The sequence below is a fragment of the Pseudonaja textilis genome, chromosome 7, assembly GCF_049901715.1.
Source record: "Pseudonaja textilis isolate UNSWEBS1 chromosome 7, rPseTex1.2, whole genome shotgun sequence".
Classification (NCBI taxonomy): domain Eukaryota; kingdom Metazoa; phylum Chordata; class Lepidosauria; order Squamata; family Elapidae; genus Pseudonaja; species Pseudonaja textilis.
Window position 1 is genome coordinate 28,137,359 of NC_141996.1, and position 25,489 is coordinate 28,162,847.

Consider the following 25,489-nt stretch of genomic DNA (forward strand, 5'->3'; position numbering starts at 1 on the left):
AGAAGCTTGCCTTGAGATGCTACCAGAAACTATGGAAAACAAAAGAAACAAAGCAGGATGCATAGAAATTGTTCTGTAAATCTGCTGAAGTGAAAATGTAACAACAAACCTACTTTCTCCTATATAGTTGCTTCAACAGGCTTTTCATTTTTCCTTAGGGAAATTTTTCAATATTTCTTTGTTACTTGTACTTCCAATTTAAGATTTACACTATACTTTTCATAAGTCTCTGACTACAATTGGTGAAAAACTGTACTGCTGATTACCAACAATAGTATTAACATAAAATTGTAGAATGGCAAAGAAAGTTGACAGGAACTACATATCATATGAGATCACCGTTCATAATCTTCTGTAGGATACAGTCATTTGATGGAACTTATAGTTATCCTAAGATGTCCAAGAAGTTGATGGTAATTGGTTTAAAGAATACCACCATATATTGCTTCTCTACTAGAAATGTTTTGGTTAATCCTGTTGATGTATTTTATTTGCTCAGTTTATATTATGATTTTCTGTTTAAAAGTTTAAGGCAGCTTATGATATAAAGAAAACAAGACAGAGAAAGTAATAATCTCTCAGAGAAAGTACTAATCACCAGATGACTGCAAAGAAATATAATCTTTCTATTCCGTTCCCTATCCTGTCAGAACTAATCCTTCCATCTCCCATCATCCAGCTTCTTGGATAAGAAACAAAACATCATTTTTGTTTTCTTAAGGAAAAAAGCATAGTCTAGTTGCCTTTTGAAAGAAAAAGCACATGTGAGACAGTCTGCAGTGTAGGTCACATTAAGGTAAAATAACATAAGTGAAATTGAATTAAATGAGTCACAGAATCAAAGTATATTTAGAATTACCTTTCTGATTATATTTTCAGTTTTTTTCCTTTTGTAAAATAGACAACAAGTACTGTAAATAAAGATTTAGTTGTCTGTATTTTATTAATTCAATTAAGGCATTAATAAAGACATTTATATTCTATGGATAATATTTATGTCAGGTTGAGAATAGTGTAAATTAAAAATAGTCAAATGTACAATATAATATATAATAAACCAATAACAGTTCAATTTCACAATCAAAATAGCAAGTCTGTAGCAAAGTAAAAGTTAAAATATATTGCATTTATTTTTAAATACATAGTTACCTTTGGATTGAAAACAATGACCTTGTTTTCATTCCATTTGTTATTAAATTATTTGCTTACATTAGATTTTTCTTATAAGTTATATTGGCAATTAAAATTGTCATTACTTTTTTTTCTTGAGCAACTGTGAAGCCATTATATAGTGATAGATTTTAAGAACTTTAGCTAAATTGACAAGTCATCAGAAGAGATGCTTTTGACCAGCACTTCTAATTACTTTGCTTTAATATGTTCTTTAGCCTTAATGAGAAGAATAAAATGTCCCTATTCTTATCTTAGTTTGTCAAAGCAGCTCTTCAAAGATTTGGCTTTAGTGTTTTATGTTTTGTCCCTTGATTGCTCCAAGTTCTGACTAAATCACTGATCAGTTAAATAGTTCACATAATGGATCCCCCAAAATGTAGGTTGTTAATTATTTTTTCAGTACAATGGCAATTTAATGTACCTCAACAGAGCATTTTGGTAATACCTGAAATAGCTTTGGACCTAGTTTAGAACTCTGAGAATTATTTTTGCTTACATATCACTAGGCTTTTGAGAATATTGTGCACTTTGAAGTAACTAATGGATAAAGCTTTATGGACATCTTGGGTGGAAACTTGTGTAATATTAGTTTCGTTGGCAGGTAAGAAAACTGGCACATGTACAGGACAAGTGACTTTTTAAACAACTTCCTGTGTATTAGTAGTACTGCTGGGAAATCAAATCTTTTCAAGGCTGCTAGGAGAATGAAACAAAAACTGAGATGTATGCATCTCATAAATCTGTGCTTCTACTGTACCATTCTAGCTGTATGAGAGTGTTCATCAAAGCAGGATCCAGGCACATGGGATATATTCCTTCAGATTAGGATTTGCTTATTTGTTTTCTGCTTCTGCTACGCTAAAATACATAAAAGCTGGGACAAATATTACAGGATAAATGTTTTTTGAGTCTTTAAATTGCTTAGAGAGGGCTGTAAAAGCACTGTGAAGTGGTATATAAGTCTAAGTGCTATTGCTATTGCTATGTATGAATCATCTTTTTTCAATTAATAAAGCAGCCACATCTTTTCCCAGGTTCACATGATGGCTCCAGAAGTACCCCCTAGCTTGGAATGGAAATAGTTTAGAAACAACTTCTTAGACAGTTCTACAAACCTGAAGAAAGAGGCAACTGCTATAACATTTGGAAAAGAGGTGCTTTTTGCATGTCCTTGCATGTATGTTTTCAATTCTTTGGTTCTTTTAAATAATTTCTCAAAACCTAGACTGTAATAAATAGAAACCCATCAGAAACCTACATAGAATTCCTTCTTTCAGACATGTAACTCCTACATGAGATTATTCATGTGTGAATGTATACCAAGAAGTAATATATTTCTTATCATGGTCCACATAAGGTTTCTTTGACCTATTGTATATGTTAAATTTTGCAATTAGCTCCTTGGTTATCATATACCTCCATTACTTTCATTTGTGCTATGTGTTTGTGGAATAACATAAATATCATTGTACTGGGGTTTTTACAGAACTTATAAAATTCTTAGGAATAAACAGTACTGTAAATCAAATCAAATAATGAATGCAAAAAAAAAAGACCAATGTCAATTGACTTTATACATCAAAAACATCATTTTCAGCCTATGAACCAGTAGTGAGGCTGTTGAGAAAAGCTTTCTATAATGCCATCATATATAATCTGTATTCTCTTCAGAGGTAATCCAATACCTTGAAAATATTATAATTCAAATGAAATATATCTTCCAAAATTGGTAGAAAATAGCACGTTAATGGACATAAGGGCAGTGGACAACTAAATCCAAGAGAATATTTAGATTTTTTTAAGAGCAATATTGATAATATTGCTGAATTTCAATCCCTTGATTAGTGATTACAGTAGTGATTACTGTTTGCTTCAGATTTAGCTCCAATTTGTGTAGTCATTTGATCTGTTGCAGATACCAGATAACGATTCAGAACTTGAAAACATTTTGGAAGTTAACTGTAGAAAGAGACTGAAGATCCTTATTTAAAGAGGGTGACATAGGTACTAGCTACATAATCAAACTAGCATCAGTCTGAAGTGGGATAATTTTTAAAATAGGTGTTATATGCTATGGAGCATTATTTATTAAATTTGCATTCAAGATTTTGTTTTGAATTTAAAATAAATTGTGTTGTCTCCAAATAATCATATTGGGATCATTCACATGGTACTGATGTTTTTTCATAAAAGAAATACTTCCTTTCAGTGTTCAATTAACAATATTTAGGGGGATATTGTGTGATCCTCTAGGAGGATGAATTAGAAAAAGAATAGTGAACAATTAAGACCATTTACAACTTCAGAACAAATTTGATTACCAGTATTCAGAATGCTTATGATGATACATAAATGTATTATACTGTATATATTGGCCCTTTGAGATAAATCAGGTTAGATAATAGACAACACAAGCACTTCTGGAACTTTCTTCATTCTTGTAGGTATAATAATGGAATCTTGATAATTTGACAAAATATTGTTTTACTTCATGTTATATGAAACAGTCATATTCTTATCTTGATTTGGCTTTTTATACTTGAGTGTCTTTTGCAGGACTGAGTTGTTTCCTTAACATTGCTTACATTCCTTCTTCAAAATTATCTCATATGTTCCTCTGTAAAGTAAATGTGTTATTTTCTAAGAATACTGTTTCAGCTCCTACATAGATTATTATGGTGTTTCTTTAGAGCTTTCTTTTTTATTTGTTCTTTCTTACCTTTGGCTGAATTCACGTTGCTGAATTCACACATTGCTATAAAGTATAATATGGTTTGTTTAATATTGTATTAATAGTGCATTATGTGGGATCAACCACTATCTTTCTAAACCATAGTTTATGAAAGTGTTATATCTGAACCAGGCCAGGCCACTATGGCTTTTTCAACAAATTATCCTTAAATAATTATGTCTTGGCATGATTGCAAACTGAGACTTACTCTTTGCTCATGCTGCCATGATCCTTTTATTTTCTTTTTACTTTGACAGGCGTCAGCATTCTGAGAACTATGGGAAAGATTCTTCCTATAGATCTTGTTTGTTTTGGGGTTGTTGTTTTTTTAGAAAAAGTGGACATATTAGTGACTGAAACTGGACCCGGTTACACAAATACCTAACTGCCAATCTTTCTGCTAAAATATATTGACTTGTGATGGCTTCCAGCATGGAGTAGCTACTTCTGGCAAAACAACTATATATTTTAGATGCTTCACATTAATAATAATTAGTGATCACTAATGATTTGCAGTAAGATGTTAGTCCACATACCCTACAATATTTGTAGAATGTTCTTACTCTTACAGAATATATTAGTTGATTGAGCTAAAGTAAGATAATCATTTCCAGGAAATGCTTTTTAATTACTGTTTTTGTGTGTGATTTTCTCCATTTCATAGAGAAGCAATTCAGAATTTGTGATGTACTCTTTCTTCATCATAGGAAAGGGGAATACATCTCAAGCTAAACTACCATCAACATTTTAATATTTTTAATGTAACATTTGCTTTGTGGCTAATGTGGTGTAGTCTTAATGGATTATCTCCTAAGAGCTCCAGACAGTGTATGATGTGCTTAGCATACATAGACAAAGGACAAAATATTAGTATTTATTCAGTTGATTGAAATCCAGAGATATTTATGGAAGTAGGCCACCACAGTCTAACTAGTTCCCCAACAATTCTGGATTACTAATTGTAACTTCTGAAACAGTTTAGAATTCAAGTTGAATATGGTGAATACTGTATATAGGCCCTAACAAGCTTTTGAGAAAGGAAACCCACAATGAAAATTAATTACATCTTTATTTTCAGCAGATGTGTCCGTAAGATACTGTTAAACATAATCAAGGCTGAATTGTGAAGAGCTTATTGTAGTTATTAAGTGAAGGATAAACACCAAGAAAAAATAATGTCCTTCTTTTCTACTCTATGCCAATCACAGTTTTATTTTCAACATAGATTTTGGATAAACATATGTCCAAGATAAGCCACTAACAGGCTTTTGTGATTTAAGGGTGTAGTGAAATGTTCAGTATTTTAAATGTAGCAAAATGTATATATTGATTGTCACTCTCCAGAACAAAGTTTGTGGTCTAAAAATAGTAGGAAGCAATATGCATAATAATGAGGAAATGCACAAAATATACAGCTATTCAGATCCAAAGAAGAAAAAGCTCTTGGGAAAGGGCATGGATCACCTTCTTTAAAAAGCAACGCCTCTTTATTTTTTTCACAGAAAAATACATATTTGAATCAAAGGAGCACAAACAGTTCCAGTTGGTTGGAGCTGGCAACTTACTCATGCTGTGGTTCCATCATAGTTAAAGGTATGCTTTTATTGAAGCTGCCTTGGAAGAGTAACTAGAATTGTTCTTGGTGCAAAATAATAGAGTAAACTGGAATGAAATCGTTGCATGGCACTGTGTTAATTTCATTTTTATATGTTTAAAGACCTGCAGGAAACACTGATTATTTTTGATGCAATTTAATATATTCATTTTAAAGCCCTCCACGTCTACCTGTTATTATCATTATGATCCTGTGTAAAGGCATTGTATTCTTCAGAAAAGGATATTTATACTCTTTTTCCCCTGCTCCAAGTTGTCCAGCCAAAAAATCAAGATGAGAGTTATGAGGCTGCAGTTGAAACCCTGCCTGTTATAATGTGCATTTTATGACTGATATAAACAAAGGCAGAGATTCAATCATGCACATTTGGCCTGATCTCTTACTAAAAATTTAATTAAAACTCATTGAATTCTATTTAAAGTAATGAGTTAATGCAAATTTGCATTTCAATTTTGTCCCAGCTATTGATTCATTGGTTATTAATTTTAGTGGGGTATATTACTATATGTTCCAGTACTGAATCTTTTTTTAAATGGTTAATAGCTAACTTGATATAAACTTTTGTTCAGAAAAGAGGTTAAGTGTAGTAAATGTTTAAAAAAGCATAGTACTTTGATACTTTCTGATCCTACATATTTGGAAGTATGCAACAGTTTAATTCTGACAACTCTTTTTTCTTAATCTTTAGAGAGGACTATTGGGAATGTTCTTCTTGTTGTAAATGGTTTCATTATATTTCTTTTCTGTCTGTTGTATTCAAGCATAGCTCCACAAATAAACATAATGAGAGGGAAAGAGAAAGAACTAACTTTCCTCTTGCATTTTTTCTTTCCTCTTGCAAATGAAAAGCAAACTGTTCAATCACACTGAAAAAATACCATGCCAATGGAAATGGCTATGTTGAAATCTTTGATAGCACTTTGATCCAGACATATTATCGATGCAGGTATTTTTCATATTTTATCTTAGCGTGGAAGAGCATTCAGATGAAAGGTAGCAGCAATAGCAGCAGCCAAAGGTGATAGAAATGGACACCCAGTTCCCTCTTCATATTAGTACTGGCTTGAAGCATTCTATTATCAGATACATTACATTTAAATATAAGCACTGATATATTATGTCATTCATCAGGGATTTTTTTGCATCCATCCATCCCAATATATATCTTTGATTGATATACTTCTTAACAGTTACCTTGGGTATAATGTCAGCTTTACAAGTGATCCTTGACTTACAGCAGTTTGTTTAATGATACAAAGTTACAATGGCATTGAAAAAAGTAAGACCATTTTTCACACTTATGACCGTTGCAGTATCCTCATGGTTACACAATTTACACTCCAATGTTTGACAACTTGCTCATATTTATGACAATTGCAGGGTTCTGGGGTCATGTGATCACCTTTTGCGACCTAATGACAAGCAAAGTCAATGGGGAAGCCAGATTTACTTAACCATGTTACTAACTTAGCAACTACACTGATTCACTTAACACATGTGGCAGGAAAGTGTAAAATGGGACAAAATTCACTTAACAAATTTCTCACTCAGCAACATCAATTGTAGTTGTAAGTTGAAGACTACCTGTAGTTCTGTCTTCAGGAATACATGCAACTGTCAATTTTCACAAGATCAGTATGTTGGCGAATTGTTTAATTTCAGGTAGTCTCTTCTTTGCAAATCACTCTTTATTATATACGCATCTTACAAATTTGGGGACTGTACCACTTCTACTTATTACTGCTTTTCTTAGTCCATGGCACTTTTACAACTATAGCTTCCAATTGTTTTAAACAGTGCATCAGTGTATTGACTCCATGTTATGTTGAATTGTCATCTTATTTGGGAATGGCGATGAAAAGTTTATTCTGACATTTCAGTTTCCATAAATGCTCACTATCATTATTTGTCAATAAGCCCAATGTGTGGGGAGTTTATTGGTTCTTGTGTGCAACAAACAAAGTACAAAAAATAACTATATTTAAATGTAATGCTTGGCTAAAGTCAATCACTTCCAAAATGATAATAGAAACGCGATAGCAGATTGCAAAAATTGTCATTCATTTTAAACTTCTTTTTTTGCTCATGAGAAACAAGGTGCATTAACGCTTTCAAATAGATTCAATTTAAACAACCTTGCTAACAGAAATACGAAGCAAAAATTTTCAAAAATTAACCCAGTCATATTTTTATATACTCATTTATCCTGTAAATCCCATGTACCAAAGTGATGTCTTTCACCAAATGCAAACTTGGTTTTGAAAAATTTTCTGTGACTGCACTAAGATACATAGAATGGCCATTTATATACAGTAGTTATAGAGTGGATTAGAATGGTCCAGCCTGCAATATTTGATTTGTAAAAATGAAAAGAAATTTGAGATAGCTTGAAAGCCATTTGATGCTAATACAGATTTTTTTTAAAAAAAGATCAGAGTTTTAAAAATTGTCAGTTTTTTAAGCAAACGGGTAAAAGCCCTATTTTGGGGGGGTACAGCTCCCTTTTATTTTAAAAATTCCAAAATCCAGAACCCAGTTCTAATGTTAAAAAATCTGCAGTAGAATTGATAATGAGCAGAAATGGAAGCTGACAACCTATTTTCATTTCCCTGGATGCTGTAAAAAGTCAATTGCCTAAATACATAAAGTAGTAAATTAGATTTTAAAAATTGTTTCTGCTTAATAACCCAAAGTGTTATTAGTAATACAGGTAAGGAAATTACTTAATAAAAAAGTCTGTGATTTTTAACCTGGCAGTATCCCTTTTAATTAAGTCATAAGAAGTCCTCAGATGTAAGATATAATAAAAGTACAGTATGTAACTTCTATTATTTATAACAAAATGCAAAAGATCTACTGAAACCGATTAAGTTTAGCAGCAGCCACAAAGTCACATGTGCATTTTTCTCAAAATCTTTATCTGTGTATCTTTAGCAACATCATACTAATATCCCTTACACTATATCTGTTTTTTCTTTGAAGCTATTTCCTGTTTCTCTTCAGGTTTTGTTCCTACATCATTGTAGGGAATTAGCAACCTTTCTCAAACTGGAACCCTTTGCAAGATGGCTAACATTTTGAGGACTTATAATTGTAAGGATATTTGTGAGTGTTGTTATTCCTGCAACTTACCCTATTTTCACCTACTACCTAGCTTGATTTATTTTGTAGCAGGTACTAACTAAGAACAACTACCATGATTCTTGAGATGTAACATAATTGTTTCTGATGTATTTTGGGCTTGTTTGTTATTTGGGCTAGAGTTGATAAAGGATTGATAGAGTTGGATTATTTTTCTATATATGTTTTTGAATTGGCTTGTATTATATTTTTTTAAGCTGTTATCCTTTGTATACCACTTTAAGTCAAGGTGCATTCCTAATACTAATACTACTACTACTAATAATAATAATAATAAACCAAAACAACTGGAGCGCCACTTGAACACCATAGGCATTGACAAATTTGCCATCAGTCAATTGAAGAAGGTGGCTTTATTTGGATCTGCTTCCATCCTGCGACAATATCTGTCACACCATCAAGCATCCAGATTTGTCTATCCCAGGTCCTTGGTAAAGACTCAACAGGTAGACAAAAATGCCAAACCCAGTCTGAACATCTGGCTGACTGTGTGATGATTAATAATAATGCCTTGTTTTTTTCATTGGAAAGTGACAGGAGTTAAACCAGTTAAAAGAGAACAGCAAAAGAATGGCATCTTGGAAGAATTGGTGTGAAGAAATGAATTAGTTAGTTAATCTGCTGTTCTCTTTCAACTGGTTTAACTCATGTTACTTTCAAGCAGGATGGGATTCTCCCGGTTCGGACAGGTTCGAGTGAACCCTTTGTTCTGATGATCAGCTGGCTCCAAACCAGTTCGCTCCGATGAGCATGTAGGCCCACTCACCCATCCCTGCTCTTTCCTATACTTTTGTTCTGACCCAAACCTTGTTCCAAGGAAACAAACACAAATCAGAGGTAACAGAAAAATCTTTTAATGATTCTTTACGAATTTTGTTCCTTCACGGTTAAAAGGCTGTTTCAAACTAATTGTCTCTCATAAGAACAAGCCTTACCAAGGTTGTGCAAGGCTACCAAGAACAGTAGATAAAGTTATTCTGAAATATTTCAAACACAAAGATTCTCCAAACACCAACTAAGACATTCCAAATGTCCATCAGGCTTGAGTGCAAAAACTTCTTTGCTTCTTGCAAAGAACTCTGGTTTTTCAGTTGGCTTTTATCTCTTGAGGGAGGAGCCATTACCTTGCAGCCTTACTCCTGAGTCACCTGTGCTGCTGCAGCTGCTCTTTCCTTCGAACAGCCCTGAGTGCACATGCACTGGGCACAGGCTCCTCGGGAACATCTTCATCACTGCTGCCAGCCTCCATAATCTGCGAAGGCAGCATTCCACTCCCTGATAGTCTTGGCCCCATCCCTGCATCACATGCAGCCCCCTCATCTGAGTCCTCGCTCTCCGAGACCTCAGCCGTCTGCATCTGCTGCCAGTGAACCACAACAGCTTTATGTCTTTTTGTTAGAGCAGTTGATTTGCATGCTTTTCAACTGTTTTCTTCAGCTGCAGTTGAAGGTATTAGCTTTTTAAAACACGGAGCACACACCCTCACCGAACAGTTGTTACACTGGTTCAATCACACCCCTACTTTCAAGGTTCCACATTTAGCCCATGCACAGATCTGGAAGCTAATCAGGGGATAAAAAGTGAATTTCTTTGAGTTTCTCAGTGTGCTGAAATTAATGTTTTAATCAGTTTTCTATTTTTTTTCCCAGTTCTTTAGAGCCATTTTCTTGACTTTCAGTTCTGTATTGTAAAATCAGTAGGGCACAGACCTTTTTAAAAGCATTGTTGTACCATTTTGTTTTTTCTACTTTTTGATACTTTATTTCTTTCATGAACAACCATAAGCATAAATAATGGGGATTGCTTCAAACATATTCCAGTTTGTGTTTTGTAGCCTCAGATGCCCTACAATCTGTAAATTACTTATGAGAAGGTACTAAGAGGTACTGATACAGCCCAGCAGCGTATTAATCATATGAACTTGCATCTAATGTTTCAGCTTATAGATGGAGTGGATTTTTGAATTGAGAAGTGCCAATCTGTTAATGTTAAGTAGTTACTAAGCTGAAAACATTCAGTTCTCTTGTGACATCATTATACTGAATGAATAAATCCTTTGTCTTGGGCAATTGATTCTTAAGTAAGGCATCTATGATAGTTAGAAGTTATGCCTAGCTATGACAATGAACTGATTAGCTTTTCCTGTCTTAAGCTAATGATCACACATGTATTTGATATTAAGGCTAAGAAAAATATTTTTAAAAGGTTCTCAAAAAACATTCATGAGTGCCTGTGAATCACTTGTTTTGGATTGTTAAAGCAGCCAATTCATTTGCAGACTTTAAATGTGCCTCAGAATTTGTTTTCTGTTGTGTCCCACTCATGTAGAGACAACAAAGAACAGTTTCCAAAGCAGTATCACAATCTTGTAAATATAAGGTTACTTATTGACAATAGAAGTTTAATGTTTCTTCCTGCAAGGGTTCTGTAAGGTACAAAGTGTGAATTTCATATATTTTTGTGCATACATTTTCAAACACATTCCGATTCATATTTTTGCATTTAACTGAAAGTATCGGATCCATGTTTAACTTAATGACCCTTTTGGGACCACATTTCAGTCCATTTGGTTAACTTTTCTGCAATAGCAAATAAAACTTTCCCTTTGAGAGATTCTGTCATTTTAATTTTAATTCTAAACTAGGACTTGAAGGATAATTCATTTGGTTTGGCATTACTATGGAGCAGTGCTTATCCTACAATTATTTTACAGATGTAGAGTCACTTCCCATCAAACGATTTGTTGTACTAAAGGAAAAATATAACGAGCAGGTTCTTTGGATTGGGAAAATAACATGTGCAGAAAGAATTATGCATTATTTTTCTGTTTTGCACTAGTCTAATCAGGTCTTTGCTTTTCATTATAGGATAGTAAGATAGACAATGCAGTATCACTTGTGCATTAGAATAAATATGGTGTATTTATTTGATCTTTGCTTACTTTGTTCCAATGTAATTATCTAAATTGGGCAATGTTATCAATACTGATTTTGTTATCAGTAAGGATATATTTTCTAGTTAGACCCAAAGGTACTTTTTTCAGGAGGCAACTGGACTTTTTTGTTTTTTCTTTTAAAGACATTTTGCTTCTCATCTAAGAAGCTTCTTCGGTTTCGACAGGATAGTGGGGAATAGAAAGATTTATATTCCGACAGACTTTTGGCTATACCATTTTGGATGCACACCCTTTGGAAGGTGTGGGAATAGGAATGGATTTCCAGATGAAAAAAATTGCAGACTGCAGGAACCATGAGCACTACTCAGGTGACCCTGAAGACAAAGATAAACCTCCAACCTTCAATGACTCTCTAAAAGATTGCAAATAATCAGCTGTCTTTAAAGAATATAAATCCTTTCATTACCCACCATCCTCCCTGAATGACTGAGAATCTCTACAGACTTTTTTCTAGTTAGAAAATGTACAGAATGATTTTTGGTCTGAAATATTTATTCATATCTCATATACACCTAAAAGTATTCATTAATAGCTATGGAAATAGGAAGTGATAACATTCCTGGTAAAACACTCATCACCAGCTACCTCTGCAAAAAAACTCCTTCTTGAGCTTGAAGAGCTCATACTACCAAATAATAATAATATCAGTCAATTGCAAAAGGTAGCTTTACTTGGAACAGTTTATATCTTGGGACAATACCATCAAATAACTTCTGCCTAACCCAGGTCCTTGGGAAGGACTTGATAAGTAGATAAAAAGGCCCAATGCAATCTCAACACCTGGCTGATTATGCAATCAATGTTAATATATTAAACTTTAATGCTTTTGACTCTCTGTTACTTTGGGCACCTCACAACAATCAAAGAAATTATGCAAAGAAACGACATGATCAGTTGGTCTAACAAAGTAAAAGTAACTTCGTAGTCTTACCTTTTAATCTCATAAAAGTGAATTTATCTTTTGTGGGATTACTTCAGGTTATGGACACCAAAGGAGGCTGGCTCCAATTAGGAACTTTCAGAATTAGCCCACATCCAATTGGTCTGTATTTTCATTGTTTAATTTTAGAGCACTCGTATGCCGAGTATTAATAGCCTTGCCTCAAAGTTCATTTGAAAGCAATATTTTTCTATAAATTGCCAAATGCTCTAAAATATAAGTTCTGGTGCCCTCAGCCAGGGTGGGAAATTCCATTGTGGCTTCATGCCCATAGCAGGTAGAGTGGAATTTAACGAAGGAAACTGCTGTGTTTTTGTGTTTTTCTGTATGTTTTTCCTTTAAAACCAAGAGCTGGGCAGGCTTCCCATTTGACCTGATATGACCCAAACAAATTGCTTCTTACATAAAAACAACTGCAGGCTTAGAGAATGTAAAAATGTGCACTGTATCTTTTTCCTCTAACTCTGGGGAGGGAGAAACGGAAGCCCCCCAAAATAGAAGAGCTCTGTCAACGATCAGCAAAGACTTGCAGTTATCATTCAAGTTTGATAAAGCAGTTTTACTAAAGCCAGAAGCTTTTTGAAAGTTAGATTTGGTTACTCTTAAGTTTAATTTCATTTGCTTTTATATGCTTGCTCTTCTGTCACACAAAAATTAGTTTGAAAGGAAATGCTTTTCCTGGTGCTATGATACGTTCAAAAGGGGGGAGGATAACATACAACTTTTAAGGAGGAAAATACGTATACTTTCCAAAGTTAAAAATGAAAGGAAAAAAACTTAAGATATTTAAAAGAGGCGAGGAGGGAGACAGATTCCTAGGCTGTGCCTCTAGTTTGAGAATCAGATGTAGAAAAGCTAGGCCATATCCATTGATATTGCATTCAGATATCTTGCCTTGGCACATATACTAAAATTTATTTTAAAATAAAGCAAAAAGATGTAGCGTGTTCTTCTAAAATGCTCCCTTTTATGGATTATTCTGATCACAAGTCCTATTTAAATTTTCTTAGTGCTATGTTCCCCACCCCCATGTCCTTCTTAGCAGAACTGTCTGTTCTGAAGCTGGCACCTTCCACAAAGCAGCACACAAAAATTAAAGGCGAGGGAATAGAGAGCCTTTAATCTGCCTGGACAGCTAATGTAATGCATGCCGAAGCTGAAATCTGCTGTGTGTAACAAATAAAACGAATTTCAAGGTCTTGGCTTGGAAATGTATACATAAATGTAAACTGAAGAATGTGTCTTTTTTTTTTCTAGTTGTTCCCTTTTAATCAAGAACATTTTATCTGAGATCTAAGTGAAGCTTTTATGTAAGTGTTTGTGTAACTTAGAATGATAGCTTGAAAGCATTGACAACAGAAATATTTCAACACTTGAAATACTTTTTTAAAAAGTGATCCTGAGGCCATCCCATCTATACTGATATGTGTAGATGGGTCAAAACTCTCTCCTTGATTTAATAGTGCTTCTGGAGTAACTGAAAATAGTCAGGCAGCTATGATTTTCCTAACAAAATTGGATTTGCCATGACCACAAATACAGCAGCTATTAAAAATAATTTAATATAATATTAATTTATAATTACTTACTGACTTTTATATCAGAGCTAATACAAGTAATCTTTGGATAATGACTACTCATTGAACAATTGTTTGAAGTTACACTAAATGAGTTACACTTAACGATTGGTCCTCCAAGTTCCTGCTGTGTCCCCACCCCCGTGGTCACATGATCATGATCTGGGCGCTTGGTAATTGTCTCCAATTTACAACAGTTGCAATATCCCAGGGACGCATGATTGCCATTTGCAACTTTCTCTACCAGCTTCCTACAAACGAAGCCAGTGGAGAAGCTGATAGGGAACATTGCTCTTGTAAGTCACTCCTACACCTGCCACTTTTTTTCTGGATGAGTCTGACTATGGAATATGAATCCCAGGAATCTTGCATTCCAGAGCCAGTGTGTCTGCCCTGAGCACCTCTTTATGCTCACTCCATAGTGCATGCATTACCCAGCTATGCTTGGGTGGTGGTGCTGCAGCCATCTGTACACTTCTTTCTCCAAGGGAGCAGCCATGTCCAGATGTCCTCACACCTCATTGTGGTATCCCTCTAGCAACTTACCACCTCAGCAATAGCCACTGTCAGTTGTGCTTATGTTAACCCTTTGGTTACCACCGGCACACTCTCCTGTACCTGGCAGCATCCACTCCCAGCTTGTTTATGTGATGTCACAGGACCACCAGTGCATTCTCCACCACTTATATGCAGTACCACAACAGCCACCTGCACACCATCCCACATCTGGCAACACCCAATTCCACTTGGCTGCATGTGTGTCATGCCGCAGCAACCACTTACCTGCCTTCTGGTCTACTTATAGGTCATCCAGGACATGCAACTTCCTGCTGGTTTCCCCATTGACTTTGCTTGTTGGATGTCATGAAAAGTCATGAAAAGATCCTTGCTTAACAACCCTTGATCCTTGCTTAAAGCCAGCAACAATGACTACATATCACAAAATGAAAAATATCTTTGTTAGGAACAAAACATGAATATTAAATGCATAAATAATGCATACACCAGGTATACCATGGATAAGGCCTAACTCAGAAGATTGTCAAGATTAGTAAAAAAAATATTTAACATAGTAAAACCAATATATTTGTTAGGATCTCTTAATTTCTTCATATTTATTGTTTGGTGAGAATATAATTCATTATCTTTTAAAATTAACTTCAAATATATCTTCATCTTTCTTTCTCCATTTTCTGCTGTTGAATTGGGGGATGGATAATCTATTCCTCCAGACAGTACTTGTGCAAAATATCTGCACCTGAAGCTATATGTACGTTATACACAGAGACGCACATTTCTACACAAATATAGTTGCTGGTTTGATATACTGTAGTTACTTAGCATCTCATTTAGGTTGCTGTGGCTGATTATGTATGTTCAAGTAGAGTCCTAGATTTTATTGAATGTGTCTAGTTCCAGAGAGGATTAATATAGGACTGTTAAGTTCTCATTGCAAATATACTTTCTTATATTCGTACATTTTTTTCATCAAAATGTGTATGGCTGCCTATCTCACAAATTGACTGTCAAATGTGACTTACTGAAGAATATACATCTAGTCTGAACATCACCTGTCTGGCATAAAGCCATACTGCACATTGTCATTCTTGTTGCCTTTCAATCAAAATTTTGCTAAACACCTTCCCAACAATACTTAAGAGATTAATGCTCTTACAGTTTTTACATGAAATTTTGTCACTTTTCTTTTTTATAGAGGGCAACAGTGGTGGCATTCTTCTAATTGTCAGGCACAGCTGCAATTTTCATAAACAATTAAACAAGTGGGGGGGGGCATTTGTAAGCAAGCCATGTCTATATCCATTTCTTCAGGTATACCAGCTATACTTGCAGCCTTACCATTTTTCAACAGTCTTATATTATCATTACTTTTTATTGCATTTGCAAGCAAAAATAAATGCACACTTGCCCATTTTGGGGGGCTTTCATTAAATCCTTAAGTGAGCAGGAGTGAGCACATCCTTATTTTTCACAGTTAAAGAGGATAACTTTTTGCAAATTTGCATAAATTTGAATTCAACCCCCTCATAACACCTCAGCCAGGCGATTGAGGTCTTTATAAAACACTTTTTGGAGAAAAGGAAAATGAGAGGCAGTTTGATGCAGTGGCTAGGGCACCAGGCTAGAAACTGGGAAGACTCTTAAGTTCTAGTACCACTTCAGGCACAGAGTCAACCAGGTGACTTTGGGTTAATCTCTTTCCCTCAGCTCTAGGGAAGAAGGAATGGCAAGCCACTTCTGAAAACCTTGCTAAGAAAACTGCAGGGGCTTGTCCTGGCAGTCTCCAAGAATAAGACACAATTGAATATAAGGGTATAGACCAAGTCACTAGGCATAGCCACACCTCTGCCACAAGCAGCATTCTTGTTAATGATAAGGTCAGTATTCATACATTTTGCCCAGTTTGGCCAGTGTGTCACCGCTGCAGCCAAAACCCAGTTTTATTCTCATGCTATTCTATGTCAGCCAAGACCTCTAATCAAAAATAAGAGACTACCTTGCAAGCCAACATACTATTTCGTGCATTTTACCACCTAGACATTTGTATTACTGGAAGCTAATTCTAAATATATCTTCAGATTATTGGAATACTTGTTTTCATGCTTTGTTTGTTTTGTGAAGGCATTCATCTTGTTGTTTTGGCCTTCAGGATATATATTCATTCTCACCATGTATGGACAGAAAAAGCACTTTAGTGCTTAGGGCGGATAGATTGCTATTTCAATATTTGCAAGCCAGAGTACAAAAATATTTCCAGGCATTAGATATAGCAGCTACTTTATATTACTTTTCGGAAGCCAAGTAACTTAAGATAATTTATGATTTTTAATGACTACAGACCAAAAAAGTAAAAATAGTCTATAATAAAAACTTGCCTATCCTTAGTCATTTATTCATTTAAAAAAAATATAATACTTCACAGTGATTCAACTTCACATAACATTCATTGGAAAATTTAAGGAGAAAAAATCCTACTTACATTCATCTAACAGTATTATCCACTGCAAATTCATGCCAGCAAGGAAGCATTATATTCATCCAATCAGCTAGCATTTGTCTCCTCCCAGGACATTTCGGATTCTTTTTTAGGACAGTTTCAATGGAATGCTGATGATACAGTAGAAATTGCACATTGCTTCAGGAATGATGAAAGCTCTCATTTCACATGTTGTCACTGAACAGAGAGCAGTGTAAAGAAATTTAGGAAAAAGCTGATTTGCCATTAGTATTTGATTTATTCAATATTTATTCTGCCTCTCTATTTAAATAGGTCATCCTGAAAACTCACAGGTTAGTTTTATTAATTTTAATATAATAATTTTAATATTAAAATTAATAACAACTAAGTGCATCTTGGTTGCTTTTGGAAGGCAAACACTACTTTCCAGAGGATATCTTCCAAACTGTTGGACCAGCACTGTAGATGTCCATTCTTAAGTATCAGCTAAAGTATAAATGTATGCTGCAATGGTTAAGGTAAAATGGAATAAAACTATAGATAACTTGATAAATCTAGCAGGCTCAAGAAGGGTTAAAGTTGGCACCACAGCTACCACTTGTGGATCTATTGACATTTAATATGAAGCAGTCCCAAATTGTGAACTTGGTTTCTAACTCTCAGCACGTTTAGATTTTCTCCTTCATCAAGTTTTTTGTTCCCTTTTGCACATTATGTGCTATTTATTGAAATATACCATCTTCTAATTTTTTACTAATTTTATTTTGTGATGAGCTCTTCTGGTTAGGTGAATGAAAAATACAGTGTGTACATATTAATTAAAAGATTGTCCATATCTTGCAAAAAAACAAAAAGGTCATTTAAAATCCAGGCCCCAACAAGAACTGGAATGGTGGTATTCAAATGTATTTTGTTCTTGGAATTTTCTGTATGATGTTATGATTTTTTTTAAATTGTTTATGCTACCTGAACACACATTCTCTAACTTGGATAGCATAGAAATATTTAAATCAATCAATCAATCAATCAATGCTAGTCAACATAAAATCTAAAATAAGCTTTCAGTTTTAGCAATAGAGATTGCCAATTATTTCTAGCTGAGCTTTTCTTCTAAAATTAGGCCTAATTAGGAAGTTTCTGTATTCTGTTTAGTGAATGTTTCCTAGCACATATATTTACATAAACTATTTAGAATAAGTAGAGAATGTATCTTACAATCTTTGCCTTTTTGCTGATGCTTTCTAATGTACTATGTAATCAAAAAAGTTCTCATATGAGTTTGTTTATTTTGATCAATAGAAACATTAAAGTTGCACTTAAAACATATATTATACTTATAGTTCATCATCTCTGGGTCATTTAATGCTAACAATTGTTTTACATTAGGCATTTATAATACATTGTATTAAATTTGTTTTTTATAAATTGAGAAATCTGTTCTTAAATATTATTTAGTGATATTAAAATCCTAGTACTTTTGTTTTCCTTATATAATTTTAATTTCTTAAATTGTAATATATTGGATCTAGGCTTTTTATTTTTAATTTGCCCATGTTGCTTGCGTGTGAAACATTTAATGTTTTTTCAGACATCAATCGTTTGTTTGTGCTTTTTGTTCTGAATTAAATCATATTATAAAACTTTCCAAATTTCCTTTCACGGGTTTATAATTGGGACAAACAATTCAAATCAGTAATGAATCTCAGCTCATCAACTGGAATAAACAAGATAAATGTAAGAGTAATATATAAAGATTGCAGGTTCCCTTTTATTAATCTCTTCTGTCTGTTTTTGAATATGCACCAATTCACTCCGCCCGGTTTGCTAGAGGCTAGATTGGATATGGTTTGTCCTCATTTAAGTGCCTTGCTTCATGTTAGAACAAGAAGACTTATAACCAATCCTTTAACTTCTAGCCATCTCAGTGTCCCTGTGTCATGTGATGGTGATCCAAGCACTTGGCAGTCAGCTTGCATTTACACTGTAGCATTCTGCAATCTGGTAATTGCTATTTGAGACTTTCATTGCTGGCTTTGAACAAGTAGAGTCAATGGTGAAGCCAAGACAGTGGTTGTAAATGGTGACCATGTGATATCTTAATGACATTATGGGATGCACTTAACAATGGCAACAAGAACTACCATCAGTAAGTGACATCATATTTTACCACTGGGTCACTTAGCATAGACCAGGGGTGTCAAACTCTTGGCCCGCAGGTGGGATGCATCACATGCTGGGCTCGCCCACTCAGTTTAGTGAAGGGGGGGGAAAGTCCAGCTACGTCATGTGATGCCACCGTGATATCATGAGTTTGACACCCCTGGCATAGACAATTCTAGTCCCATTGCTGTCATTAACCAAATGCTACTTATAGTCCAAAAAACATCCTAATGTTGTTGGGTTTTTTGGACTATATGTATCCTTAAAGAAGTGATATCTGTTTGAATCAATTGCAATAAAGACAGTTCAGCTATGAAGCATGTTGAGATGACAATTCTAGCATGATCCTATTGTGGTCAGTGGTTGCTGGTCAGGAAAAAAATCTTCTCTTTCTGTATTTGTTGATTGGAAGGAGTAGTTGTGTTGTCAATCAAGAAGTGATTGTTAGACTCAATGGAGGTTGAAGAAGTTAGTTGAAGATGTTTTGCCTGAGAATAATAAGGTTTGAGAATTCTTAATCATCTATGAAAGGTTCTCTCTATTTGGGTGAAGCAGATGACTATCCGGGAATCCTGACAAATTGAAAAGAGTAATGCTTGATGGACATGGTAGGATAATGTTTGCTTGAGTTGTTTTGATGTGCTTGTATGCCTGTTGTGGGAAAGAAAACTACATTTGACTATTTTGTTCTTATACAGACATATATACAGATACAGATAATCAGAGTTGGAAGGGACCTTGTAAGTCATCTAGTCCAACCCCCCGCCCAAGCGGGAGATCCAACACCATTTCTGACAAATGGCAGTCCAATCTCTTCTTGAAAGTTTCAACTGATGGCTCTCCCACAACTTCCAAGGGCAAGCTGTTCCATTGGTTGATTGCTCTCACTGTCAGAATGTTTCTCCTTGTTTCCAGGTTAAATCTCTCCTTGTTCAGTTTCCATCCATTATTCCTTGTCTGGCCTACAGGAGCTTTATAAAATAGCTTGACCCCTTCCTCCCTGTGGCAGCCCCTCAAATATTGGAAGACCACTATCATGTTTCCCCTGGTCCTTCTCTTTACTAGACTAGCCAAGCCCAGTTCCTACAACCGTTCATTGTAGGTTTTAGCCTCCAGTCCCCTAATCATCCTGGTTGCTCTTCTTTGTATTTTTTCTAGAGTCTCAACATTTTTTTTATAATGTGGTGACCAAAACTGGATGCAGTACTCTAGGTGTGGTCTTACTAAGGCTTTATAGAGTGATATTAGTACTTCCCTTGATCTTGACTGTATCCCTCTGTTAATACAACTTAGGATTGCATTAGCTTTTTGGGCAGCTGCTGCACACTGCTGGCTCATATTTAGCTGGTTGTCCATTAAGACTCCAAGATCCTCTCACAGTTACTGCTATTGAGCCTGGTTTCACCCAGTCTATATGTGTACTTTTGGTTTTTCTTGCCTAAGTGTAGGACTTTACTTTTCTCTATATTGAATTTCATTTTATTAGATATGGCCCAGTGTTCTAGTCTGTCAAGATCCATCTGGATCTTGAGCCTATCTTCTTGGGTGTTAGCTATTCCTGCCAGCTTAGTATTTCATTTTTTAAGTTGCTGGACAAGAGTCATTCCTGCATAATCTTTATATTCTGCTATTACACTCAGGGGAGAGAAGAGTTACCTTAAACTTAATGGATATAAACAGTATAACTGGCTGTTCATTTGTGTAGGCTGCATAAAACATTTTTTCTTGTTCCAGGCTAAGATGGATATTTAAATCTCTCTGCCCCTCCCCCCAAAAAAGTGTAATCAGTAATTTCAATGGATGGATTTTATTCCTCCTATTTTGTCTGCACTATGTTACATGTTGCAGATTTGAGTTTAGTTTCCACCAAAGTTGGAAGTTATCATATAGATGATTACTGGAAATCAATTACTATTCTTATTATCTCTGAGACCTTTAGAAGATTTGGTCGACTTTCCTTTCTCCCCTGCTTTATGTATCAAGTCTTCAACGTTACATTTTAATTTGTTATCATTTCGTAAACAATTTCAAACAATTTTAATCTTGCTAAAATGTATTTATTTAAAAGTCATACATTTCATTTTTTGATACAGAAGCAACAGGCACTAGAAGCCAGTTTTATAGTTATGATTATTTTAAGGAGTTTTGATTTGAAACTTCAGCTTTGAAATAAATAGAGCAATCCTGTCCTTCCATCTTTTTCCAGCAAGAAAATGGGCATAGCTATAAAAATTGATAAAAGTGTTTAATGGAAAGTTTGTACTTCCTCCTAGATAACATTTAGCCTGAAGGGCTAAATGTTAGATGAGAGAGCAAATCTATTTCCTGCTGCTCTAGAGGACATACTAAAATATGTGGGTCTATATAGCAGAAAAGCAGAATTCAATTAAGCTTAAGAATAAGTGTACTATTAATAATTTTTTATCAGGAAGAGAAGCTTTCAGAAATGGCGATATTTTTGTTTGTAATATATAAACAGAAAACTATATGGCCATATTCTAGGGATTATTAAATTTTTCCAGTCATGTTAGTTTAGGCATTTGAGTTTAGTAATTGTGTGTATTAAAAAAGAAGTAACTTTGGAAACATGAGGAGAAAATGATGTTAACAAGACTATGCTCCTTGGCCAATAAAGTTATAAATTCTTTAATTACAGAGATAATCACTTTTCAAACCAAGTTAATTTGAATTGGCATCTTTCTTAAAAAGTTTAAATTATCTAATGTATGAGCTCCTTTTGGCACAGCAGCTCTCATAATATTCTTGGTAAATTTTATTTTGGCAAGCATTTGTAGAGCAGTGAAGTTCTCATGCACATTGGCATATTTTATTGATCGTTAAAGATTGATTGTGTGTTTGGTTTTGAGAGCATGTTGTTTTCTGTATTGTGTAGGTTAGTTCAGAGTAATTTATTATGAACAGATAATTACAACAGTGCAGGAGGTTGTAATGTTTGGTCCTTAGAATTCTGTCTAGTGTCAGCCATTCTTACCCCAGTTCTGGAAGTTTTTCAGTCTAATGCTCAATTTCAAAGTAGGTACCACAATGTCTCCTTTTCTGGCCTCAATGCTAACTGTATATTTTTATATAAAATATATATTGTATAGTTTCATCCCTTATATTTTTTCATAAGAGGGCATGCATTCATGCCAATCACTATTTCACAGTAAATCTGCAACTTGAAAAAGAGGTCCCAGTATGTGTGATCTGCATAACAAATGTGGAACAGTAGCTTTTTTCCACATATCATGGGACCCAAAACATGTAAGTTTGTATCACTTATTTGTCATTAGTAACAAGCTTATTTTATTCAAAATATAGTTGTAATACACATTGTTTTTTTGTTAAAAAAACATTTAAATGATTAAGTTGGATACACATCTTGGCTCTTTGGTGTGAAATTGTTTAAATAATAGATATTTTGTTGACTATGGGGGTTATCTTAAGCCTGTTTATTAGTTAATAATCTCCTCCTACCTCCCAGCACTAATCTTGTAAAGATCGTGATTTAATAAATCCATGGAATTATTAAATAAATTAAGTATTTTATATTACTTGTCCTCATTGAACCAAATTGCAATACAACACAATTACATTTTATAAATAACACCTTTCATACTAGCACCACAGGGCATAGCACAAAAGAATCTAAATAGAATGTGAATACTGTAATCAAATGCAGACCCTAGGAAGGCAGATTGAAAAGGCCTGTTGCTGGATAGAAGAATAGACAGGGTAAGTATAGATGGTCACAGCAAAAAACTTGGTTTTGAATAGAAAAGCTCAGTGGAATAATATTTCATTTTCAACTGTTCCAAAATAGGAGTGATTGGAAAGAGGGGAATAAATGACTTAGTTTTATGTGTAAGAAGTTGGAGGAAAGAATCCAAGAAGTATATTCCTTTGTTTATTTTATTCTTTTTTCTTGCATTAAATTAGGTAGGAAAAGTTAATGTGAATTATTTTTTTTATAATATCTTCATTGGATTTGAGTGTAGATTTACATCTTCTGTCTGTTGCACAGTGAATGACCCTCAAATTCGCTTCAGATTTTGGGATAAGGAATAGCAATAGGATTTGTAAAGTTGCATTTAGGAATATCTTTGAATGGTTTCAACTATTCAGAGACCTGCAAACATTATCAAAATAAGAGGCATGTTTCAATAAGACTGCAAAAGTTTGAAATATCTCCAAATATCACAGTAATGCTATTAATAAAAATTAATTAGTTAATTTGTCATATATGTTTACTACTTGTTTGTATTTTGAATACCTTATTCTATTTATACCAATACGTATATGCATATGCTTTTTCAGTAGGTTATAATGAAAGGAAAGAAAAAGCTTGCTTGCAAACTTTCATGTTCTGTCCTGTTAAATGTTAAGTTTGATAGTAATAGATAGAACAGACCTAAATATAACACTTTATGTTACTATAACAGTGATGGCAAACTTTTTCGGCACCAAGTGCCCAAACCTGAACACATATGTGCATGCATGTGCATGCGTGCATGCTGGAGTGCTTCAAAACCAAAGACCAGCTGGCCAGTGTATGCATGCCTGGTTTTTTTGGCCATTTTGGGCTGGTGTTTGGACCATTTTCAGGGCATTTTTGGGCCAAAAACGTCTTGAAAATGGCCCAAAAAAGAGCCCCAAAATGGCCTGGAAACCAACCTGAAAATGCCCAGAAAACCACCTGAAATTGACCCAATAAAACAGCCTGAAAACAGCCCCCCAAATGGCCTGAAAATGGTTCAAAAACAGCTTGTTTTTTGGCCAATGTTTTGGCCATTTCCAGTGTTCTGGCACCCGGAAAGACCAGATGGCCAGTGTGCATGTATGCGCCAAAAACCAGAAGAGCAGCTGGCGACAGTACGCGTGGCCACTGAGATGGCTCTGCGTGCCACCTCTGACACGCATGCCAAAGGTTCACCATCATGGCACTATAACTTCGTAACAGGTATATCAGTTAATAGATTTTTGTCATGTCCAGAGGTTGTGTTGATTAATATTGCTGATTTTAGGCATGGACTTCATATATTGCTGGACCATTAATTTTCTATTCCTTCATCTTAGACTTTACTTAAGCCATCACTCAGCCAAAATAAGTTTCACAACAATATTTTTTGTGTGTGACTTAGTATTATCCTATCTGTAGAATTGTATGGAAAAAAAGAATAGTGTATATGGCAATGTTTTTGTGTTAACGTGTATCATTCTTACAAACCCCTATTCATGAAGGAGGAAGACTCATTCATTGATCACTGTGTGAAAGGGAAAGTGCTATTAATACTTAAGGTAGCATGATAAATCTATTTTAAACTTTGGGGATGAATGTGTTACATTACAATTCAGACATTTACTATTAATTGCAAAAGGGTGATCAGAGTAAAGAGCAGAATAGTTTTGCTGGAATGTTTGCAAACAATGAAAAAAACAGGCATGTGAAACTAATGCAATGTGCCCCACTACATCTTTTTTTTTATCAAAAAAACACATAACATTGGCTTTTAAATTTTGACTGCCATCTTTTTGCATGCTATCAGCATCAGTGCCAATGTCATTCCCTCAACTCTTCCTTTTTCAGTGCATATCTTTGTCATTGAAAGTTTCCAGTCTCAGCTCTAAATGTATCAGACGATTGCTGATAGTTAAGAACTAATTTTTAGTTCTAAGTGCATGCATTGATCTCAAGCCATCAAAAACAGTTTACAAAATGAATTTCTCAGGACATATCACAAGAAAAAGCAGCATTGAAGGTGGGTATATGATTACTTTTGCTTTATTAAGTATGAACAAAGTGGTCTAATGCTGAGGAACAAATTCCCAGAATCAACCTGTAAGCAATGTCAGAGAGAAGGAAAATATGGGGCCTTTATAGCACCTTGCTGTTTTAAAGATAGATGAACTATTTAGTAGCACCATCAGGACACAATGAAATATGAGATTCTGCATCCCAAGTTATTTGTGACCTATTAAGAGCAAACTTAAAATCTGCTTTGCAAATTAAAACTTTTAGAGAAGAGCACATCTGGGAAATTCAGAACACTGGAAGAGCTTGATTGGTCTCTTGTCTCTTATTGCATTGCGAGTTGCATCCAGGCCCATGGCAACATAGATGATACCAGAAGGAATGGCATTATTTGTATTATGCATCTAGCACGGTGAAATGCGTTTTTCCTAACTTCCTACACATTCCTACAAGGATAGGTTTTTAGG

General features: G+C 34.6%; 1 protein-coding gene across 7 annotated transcripts in view; it reads left to right on the forward strand.

Moving 5' to 3' along the window:
- The window catches only part of ZBTB20 (zinc finger and BTB domain containing 20), a 489,101-nt gene that overhangs the window by 239,287 nt on the left and 224,325 nt on the right, over positions 1 to 25,489 (forward strand). For 3 of the 7 annotated variants that reach the window (XM_087937277.1, XM_087937279.1, XM_087937283.1), the window contains one exon: positions 2,208 to 2,327. The exons of the other annotated variants lie outside the window; for them this stretch is intronic. The gene's annotated coding sequence lies outside the window, so the exon portion shown is untranslated. The remainder of the gene's footprint in view (positions 1 to 2,207; positions 2,328 to 25,489) is intronic. 7 annotated transcript variants of the gene reach the window in all.